This window comes from Chiloscyllium plagiosum, chromosome 27 (assembly GCF_004010195.1).
Source record: "Chiloscyllium plagiosum isolate BGI_BamShark_2017 chromosome 27, ASM401019v2, whole genome shotgun sequence".
Lineage (NCBI taxonomy): Eukaryota > Metazoa > Chordata > Chondrichthyes > Orectolobiformes > Hemiscylliidae > Chiloscyllium > Chiloscyllium plagiosum.
Window position 1 is genome coordinate 4,038,514 of NC_057736.1, and position 9,169 is coordinate 4,047,682.

A 9,169-nucleotide genomic window follows, 5' to 3' on the forward strand; every position below is an offset into this window, starting at 1 on the left:
CGATGGAGGAGTCCAAGGACCTGCATGTCCTTGGTGGAGTGGGAGGGGGAGTTGAAGTGTTGGGCCACAGGGTGGTTGGGTTGGTTGGTCCTGGTGTCCCAGAGGTGTTCTCTGAAACGCTCCGCAAGTAGCCTGCCTGTCTCCCCAATATAGAGGAGGCCACGTCGGGTGCAGAGGATGCAATAGATGATGTGTGTGGAGGTGCAGGTGAATCTGTGGCGGATATGGGAGTTTCCTTTGGGGCCTTGGAGGGAGGTGAGGGGGGAGGTGTGGGCGCAAGTCTTGCACCTCCTGCGGTTGCAGGGGAAGGTGCCGGGAGTGGAGGTTGGCTTGGTGGGGGGTGTGGATCTGACAAGGGAGTCACGGAGGGAGTGGTCTTTACGGAATGCTGATAGGGGAGAGGAGGGAAATATATCCTTGGTGGTGGGGTCCGTTTGGAGGTGGCGGAAATGACGGCGGATGATGCGCTGTACATGGAGATTGGTGGGGTGGTAGGTGAGGACCAGTGGGGTTCTGTCCTGGTGGCGATTGGAGGGGCGGCCTGGGGGCAGGGACTGCCTGACCTGCTGTGCTTTTCCAGACCCTTTGCTCCAACTAGTCCATGTCGAATGTAATCCCAAGCTAAACAAGTCCCACCTTCCTGCTCCTAGCCCATATCCCTCCAAACCTTTCTATTCATGTCATTATTCAAATGTCATTTAAATGTTGTAATTATACCCACATCCACCATATCCTCATGAAGTTTATTCCATACATAAACCACCCTCTGTGTTAAACATTTGTCTCTTATGTTTTAACTCTCTCTTGAAATTCCCCATGGTGCAGGTACAAACTGACAGGTCATCTGGAAACAAATGAATGGGAAATATTAACAGAAATGTGAGCAATAAGTACCTGAGCAGGAAACTATGTTGAGGAGCAGGAAGTGGAAATCTTTTGAACAATTTAGAAAGATACATAGCTCATCTTGACCCAACATGTGCAGGAGCAAATTTCAGCTCAGCAGAGGGACTCAGCTGGTGTTTGCAGGTGTTTCTGTAAGCTGAATTCTCCCTAGATCTGACATACCGTCCACTTAGTGCTTGGTTAGTGCATCACCTGCATAACTACTTTCCACTTTCCATTATGTATTTCACTTCATGTTTCAAGTTGGCATTTTACTATCAAGTTCCAAAGAGTTACATTTTTTTTCAATTATTCACATGAATATGTATATTGGCTTAAATACTATGTTATGAAGGTGAGGCATGTACTGTACTTTTAAGAGAGTGTGAAAACTGTTTTGCACTGGGAGCTTGTGGGCACCTGTCATGTGACTGACTAGCAGTGTCAGAGTATACTGGAAAATTGAAAATATGTAACATTTGACTGTGAAACAAATACCTGAGTTCTGGTTGCTATTTTTACAACAACTCAAGTTGAAGCAATCAGTTTAAATTATGCCCAGGATTCTAAAAAGCAATCAATTTTGAATTTATTGTTTTGCCAACATCGAACCAATGAGATGATCTGATGCTGGGGTATAAAGAAGCAGACATTTTGAGAGTTAGCCAGAGAGAGCGACCAACTGCCATCATCAGAGTAATTGCTAGCAATATACTCTCTATCAAAGGTACCTTTTTCATATGAAATGTCTTTGCAGCAAAAGACTGAACATGACCCCGGGAGATCTATAGCTAGTGGAAGACAGACACCAACGATGACAGTCGCTGTGTGGTCTTGAAATTAAGTTGATGTAATTTTAATATGTTTTTTTTATCAGAACAGTATATTGTTATAGAGTGGGAGGTAGATGACATGCAGTTAAAAGAAAGGGGAGCTTAAAGTCGTGAATAGTTGTTGTTTAATGTTCACTTTTAGTGTTATGGAATAAATTGACATTATTTTTCATTAAATAGTGGAATTTGGGAGTTCTCTGTCACTCATACTTTAACAGATTATGAGGTGGTGGTTTAATTAGATAGGTTCACTGCCATGCCATTACAGCAATGTTTGATGTGTGGAGGTGTGTGCATGCACATATTCTCAGTAATAAGTAACACAAACAGCAAATCAGATGTTCTGTTTTATCAAAAATATTGAGCTAAATTTTGCAGTCAGTGGTGAAGTGATTTACCAAGAAGAAAGCTGAGCAAAAAGATCGAGCAATCTCTTTGGTACAGATTTTCCCAAAATCCATTTGAATCTGATACCAGGTTAGGGATATCCAGAAACAGTGAGGACTTTATGCATGTAAGCAACCAATCATGTTGCAGCATTCCCACAGACCACAAACCAGGAGGTAAAAACCAATGAATTTGTTTAATTGCAATGGTTGCAGCTTAAGGGACCAAAGCAATAATTGGGTGATGCACTTGGCATTTAGGTAAAGCTAAAATATTATAAACATTGTTTAGCGAAGTATTATTTTGAAAATGTAGCATGTTTTATCATAATGGGGAGATTTTACATTGAACAATAGAGGAGCATCAGTTAGCCAAACAACACAGGTGGGGTGTATTTTACCGGATAATTGAATGTTCAGATAATCAAATGCTAGATAACAAAGTTTAGCCAAGCATCAGGACCTTGCGATATTGCCGGATAATCCGAAATTCAGATAATTGAATGCCGGATAATTGAGGTTCGTCTGTATATAATTCTTCTTTTAGGGTCAATGAGGCTGCAAAGAAATAGTTATGAAGTTAGTTTGTGATTTAAACACCAATTACATCTCCTTCATCAAATCGTAACATCAAAGCTTTTTGCAGTGACACGAAGTGTGTTAGGGTCGAAGGTCTGGTCAATTTATTGATATTTGTTTGCAGATTGGGATCGGGGCTGGGGTCTGCACTGGGGAGCTCTGTATTGTTCTTTCTGAGGAAGGATAGCATTACAGACAGCAGCTTCTGAATTTCTATATTTATCATCACCTTTACAAGTTGCTGCTAGTTTCACGGGAGTAATGGCAACAAACACTGACGATTGTATTGTCATTACTAGAAAAAAATTAGAGTATTCAAACTAACAATTTAGATTTGTCAGTTCGTCTAAATTGCAACATTCTAGTAATTTAGCAAGTTATTAGCAGCTTGATTGAAACAGTACTCACATTAATTTGATGAATACAAATGTGCTGGAAGAAAATATTGGTTCTTTATAAATGTGCTTTCACAAAGTGGCAGAGAGGAAAGGAAAGTAGGTTTTGGACAATATTACTCAATAGTTGGTTTGTTGCTAGTTATTAAAAGAAATCTAGTAAATCTTCACGTGACATTACTAATATTGAACTTTTTTTCCAGAATTCTAGATCCATTGTTCTATCATTCATCATTGTATTTCAAAGTGAAACTGGGAAGTAAAAAGTAACCTTTGTTTTATTTATTAAAATATTGAAATATATTGAAGAGTTGAATAGATGTTTAAAGTCTTGAATATATTCCACACAATGTCAAAGGTTTGCGTTCCCTGACTGTGAATGGATACACTATGCTGGATGATTATGTAAATCTTAGCCACGTTACCCACATAATTGGTTACATAAGTGAGATACCACAATTGATGAGAGCATAACAATTGTATTCCAGTTCTCTGTTCCTCTTTCCCAGACAGTTAGTCTATGCTCTTCAAAGTTCAGCAGCAATGCAACTGACATTAATCCCCACCCCTTCCACTATCATTATGTGCACAGGATAATAAAGAGAAGGAGGAACCTTGATTGATTTCTCTGTTACCACTTTACCCTGGAGATTAGAGTGTTCTCACTGTGATGCCATGCTGTGATCAACAAAGGCATCACAGATCAGTTCTGATGAAGAGTCACCAGACTTGAAACATTAACTATACTTTTTCTGTGCAGATGCTGCCAGACTTGCTGAGTTTCACCAGCAACTTCTGTTTTTGTTACAGAGCCAGAATCTTTGAGAAGAATGTCTATAGTCCTATAGAGCTCACCAAATCATCAACTAATACGGCAGCATTTGTAGAAGCAGAAGTGTTTGAATTAATGACCTTCCATCAGAACTGGAGAATGTTAGCAATGTAATGGGTTTTAAGCATGTACAGAGGCAGGAAAGGAAGGCAGTGGAGTTAAGAATAAAAAGAAAGGTCGATGATGTGGTGAAAGGCAGGAGAGATTAAATGACTAAAGAGGTATTATTGCAAGGCAAAGGATATGATAATGGAATTTGAGATAATAATGGGACAGGTTATGATTGTACATAGACTGATCACAAAAATGAATGACTAACAATAATAAACCAAATGACAAAACTTAACATTTTAAGATTTTTACTGTTATAAACAAATTAAAATCAACGTAAACTAAACATTGCTTAATAGATCATGAATAATCCTGGATGTAGGTTTGCTCACGGAGCTGGTTTGTTTTCAGATGTTTTGTCACCATACTAGGTAACATCATCAGTGAGCCTCCGGATGAAGCATTGGCGGTATCGCCCGCTTTCTATTCATGTGTTTGGGTTTCCTTGGTTGGTGACATCATTTCCTGTGGGGACACCATTTCTGGTTATTTTTCTCAGTGGGTGGTAAATGGGATCCAAGTCAATGTGTTTATTGACAGGATTCCGGTTGGAATACCACGCTTCTAGAAATTCTCATGTCTATCTCTGTTTGGCTTGTCCTCGGCTGGATGTGTTGTCCCAGTCAAAGTGGTGTCCTTCCTTAGCCATATGTAAGGTTCAAACCAGCATCTAAAGGAAAAGAACACATACGTATCAAATATTGAACTACAGAAACAATTATCCCAACATCCGTAAACAAAGCTGCATTAGAACATTATTTCAATGAGTCACCACATACTGCAGCACTGAGGAACTATGAAGAGCAGAGGAAAATCACCTATACAGTGTATTCAAAAAGAACGAGTACCCAATGAACACAGTCCACCAATTTCTCAGCAACAAACCCAAACAAGCAGACAAAGCACATCCAGAAACGCTAGCCACTCTCCCCTATTTCAAATTGACAGTCTCGGAATTGACTGCCAGACTACTCAGATCTCTTGGCATCATGGTAGTCCACAAACCCACCCACATACTAAAGCAGCAGCTAGTGAACTTGAAAGACCCTATACAGACAACAAGCAAAACTAATGCCATTTACAAAATACCTTGCAAGAACTTTAACAAAAACTACATTGGACAAATAGGCAGAAAACTAGCCACCAGGATACACGAACATCAACTAGCCACAAAAAGACATGAGCCACGCTTACTTGTATCCTTATATATGGATGAGGAAGGACACCATTTCGATTGAGACAACACATCCATCCCAGGACAAGCCAAGAGACACGCACAAGAATTCCTAGAAGCATGGCATTCCAACCAGAACTCTATCAACAAACACATTGACTTGGATCCCATTTACCACCCCCGGAGAAAAATAACAGGAAATGACGTAATCAGAGGAAATGATTCCACCACAGGAAATGACATCACCAACCCAAGGAAGCCTAAACACAAATAGAAAGTGGGCCATGCCACTAATGCTTCATCTGGAGATTCACTGATGATGTTACCTAGTATGGTGATGAAACGTCTGAAAACAAACCTTCCAGCTCAGCGAGCAAACCTACATCCAGACCCTCAACCTGAGCTACAAATCTTCTCAAAACTCACTAAGATAATGAATAGATGGAACAAAATGAAAGATAGTTTCCCTTGAACTAACCGAACTGAGATATTCCTTTCACCCTGCATTACATCTCTGGCAATGTGTAAAGCATTACAGGATAGAGTCTCAAGATACTTCAACTTCTCACCTCTCCCTGCCACACCAAGTTGAAACATTCAGGTCTTTTGAAAATCATTTCATTCCATATGATTAAACTGACTTCCACCAGCAAACTCAACTTAGCTTCTCCCTCTTCCTTAAATCTCCAAAAGTCCTGTTTTGTCCCATCTTCATATTTGATAACAAAGAATCAGCTCTCAACAGCATTCTATTTGGATGTTCATACAAATACAGTCTTTTCTTGCTCTTCATTGCAGCTGCACCGTCTCTCTTTCTCTCAGTGTTTCTGTATCTATCTCCAAAAACAAATGTCATAATTCTGTGTTAAGGTGTGAAAACTATTACTTGATTTTCTATATGGTTTTTGTTTGGGTTTCTTCTCCATCGCAACCAGATCTCATGGGCCTGTTTCTATTGAGACGTTAATATGCCTACTAGCCTTTATCAAGTATTTCACCTTAAATGATAGGGGACATTTTAAAACATAACCATTCTCTAAAGTCCTGCATTCATGATAGACATGAATTAGACAATTGGCTCGAGGAGCCAGTCGGGAGTTGCAGATTGAATTTAGCTCCATTTAACAGCAAAACATCCGAGAGTTTGGAATGCATGAGCCCATGCCCACTCACTGTCTATTGAAAGGGGAAAATCTTGTGACTGGATTTTGGATTGTGATATAGCTCTGAAAAATGCAGTGCATGGCAAAAAGAATTGTCAGCTATAACTCAGTGTGTTAACTAGTTTAATGGAAAGTACTTTTCCTTTTATTCAAGTATTAGTTACCTGTTAAATCATGTTTAGTTTTTACTGACTTTAATTTGTGTGTTAACAGTAAAAATCTTAAAATATTTGATTTATTTTTGTCAATTGGTAGGACATTCACTTTTTTAAAATGCCATCAGTCTATAATCTGTTTGATTACTATTTGACATTTAATTCCCATGTCCTTTTGCTTTCCAGCATCATCTCTTTAGTCATTTAATCCTTTCATTGTGTTACAGACTTGCCTTTTTTCTTATTAACTCCACTGAGTCCTTTCCCTGCCTTTGTAAAATTTACTGATTAATGTTGCTGCCCAACATCGAAAAGAGAACAAAATAAAAACTTCAGCAATGTCGGGAAATTATTTAATGTACATTAAAAATATGATTCATTGAACAACATAGATAATTACAAATGTATATAGAGTGATTAGGATATTTTAATTTACAATCCTAATAATCACAAGAAAATATTGCTCTTCATTGAAATCGAGTTATAGTCTTAGAGTCAGCGTCATACAGCAGAGAAACAGGCCCTTTGGTCCAACTAGTCCATGCCGACCATAATTCCAAACTAAACTAGTCCCACCTGCCTGCACTTGGTCCATACCCCTCCATACATTTTCTATACTTGTACTGACCTACATGTCTTTTAAACATTGTAACTGTCCCCACATTCTCCACTTTCTCTGGAAGTTCATTCCACACACGAACCATTCTCTGTGTAAAGAAATTGCCCCTCATGTTGTTTTTAAATCTTTCTCCTTTTTGCATTAAAATATGTCCCATACTCTTGAAATCCCCCACAATGAAAAATACTACTCATTACACATAAGGTTCTAATTGTACCTGCTTGACCTTTTTGTCACATTATTAAAATAAGGAACTTGTTGCATGTGGATGGTGTTCTGCATGGTTCCAAAAATAAACATAAACTCTAGAAAGCTTTGTTTGGATCTTTATTAGATCACATGCTTCAATGTCTGCCTAAATTTCATATGGAGTAGCTGTGACTCTCTGCTGAGAAATCCATTTCAGAATTGGCCAAGTAGATGGTACATTTGTCCTTGGGACACCAGCCAACATTTCAACACGTGGAGCAGGGGAAATGTGGATTGATTCTCCTCCACTACATCCTCACTGCCATCTTCTGTAGCAGGAACCATAAAATGTGCCTGAAATGAAACGAGAAGAACACGTACCGTATACTACAGCAACAACAACTTGCATTGATATAGCATCTGTAATTCAGTAAAACATTGCAAGGCAGTTCATAGGAGTGTGAACAAACAAAGCTTAACACTGAATGATATAGTGAAATGGTAGTTGAGTCAAAGCTTGATCACAGAGGTAGGTTTTAAGAAGAGTCTTTAAAAAAGAGGTAAGAGCAATAGAGCATTGACAATTGAAGACAGAGCTGCAGATAGTGGAGCAATTACATTCTAATAGGAGCAAGAGAATTGGAGTAAACAAAGATATCTTTAATGTTTATAAAGTTGGAAGACCTTACAGAATTACAAAGGATTTGAAAACAGTGAGAGTGAAATGAATCTATTACCAAATTGGGAGCTAACATAAAACAGCAAAGACACAACTGGTTAAAGGGACTTGATGTGAATTAAGACAATCACATCAGAGATTTTCATGACTTAAAACTGATGGTAGAATATGGGTGGTGAGAACTGATGGTGAGAATGCTGTACTCTTTGGGTCTCATTGCTCAGATTTAAGAGGAAGCCCCAGACAGATCAGCACCAATGCTATCAAGCCATGTTGATGCACATGGCAAACATACTGCAGCAAATAAAAACCAAATGGTTTCAGTTTTCCCATATCGGAGAAGCTGCCTAATTCATCCTACTCTGAGAAAGCACTGAGTTCCACCATGAGGTTCCAGCATGTATACAACTGTAAAGCTCACCATGGTACTTCCCAAATACCTGTCCCACCTGTCACTTGGAAAGTCTAGGCTGTTGGGTGCTTTTCTACACAGCCAGCAGCAAACATCTGGAGGAGAAGAACAAGGGCAACAGGAGCAGCAGTCAGCTATACACCTCCCCCCCGGCCCCCATGTCTGTTTCGTCTTTCAATAAATTCTGGCTCTCCTTTTATTTAATCTCTAATTGCCTGTAAAAACGCAAATCCTTTGATTCCCTTTGTGTTCAAAATCTTTTCCTTGAATATGCTCAACAACAGAACATCGACAATCTTCTGAGGTAGAGGATTTGAAGAGTTTGTGCTGGAAAAGCACAGCCCGTCAGACAGCATCCAAGGAGCAGGAGGATCAACATTTGGGCATAAGCCCTTCATCAGGAGGAGAAAGTGAGGTCTGCAGATGCTGGAGATCAAAGTTGAAACTTTATTGCTGGAACAGCACAGCAGGTCAGGCAGCATCCAGGGAACAGGAGATTCGACGTTTCGGGCACAGGCCCTTCTTCAGGAATGAGCAGAGAGTGTTCAGCAGGAGAAGATAAAAGGTAGGGAGGAGGGACTTGGAGGAGGGGAGTTGGAAATGTGATAGGTGGAAAGAGGTCAAGGTGAGGGTGATAGGTCAGAGGCTGGAGATCAGAGCTGAAAATGTGTTGCTGGAAAAGCGCAGCAGGTCAGGCAGCATCCAGGGAACAGGTGCTGGAGATCAGAGCTGAATCTGCAGACCTCACTTTCTCCTG

The 9,169-nt window shown here is 39.8% G+C and overlaps 1 long non-coding RNA gene across 1 annotated transcript in view; it reads right to left on the reverse strand.

Annotated features, from left to right (window-relative positions):
- Positions 1–4,605: 4,605 nt before the first annotated feature.
- Positions 4,606–9,169, reverse strand: part of LOC122563408 — a 21,269-nt gene continuing 16,705 nt past the window's right edge. Inside the window, exon 3 of the long non-coding RNA XR_006315585.1 lies at positions 4,606–4,691. This is a non-coding gene — a long non-coding RNA (uncharacterized LOC122563408). The remainder of the gene's footprint in view (positions 4,692–9,169) is intronic.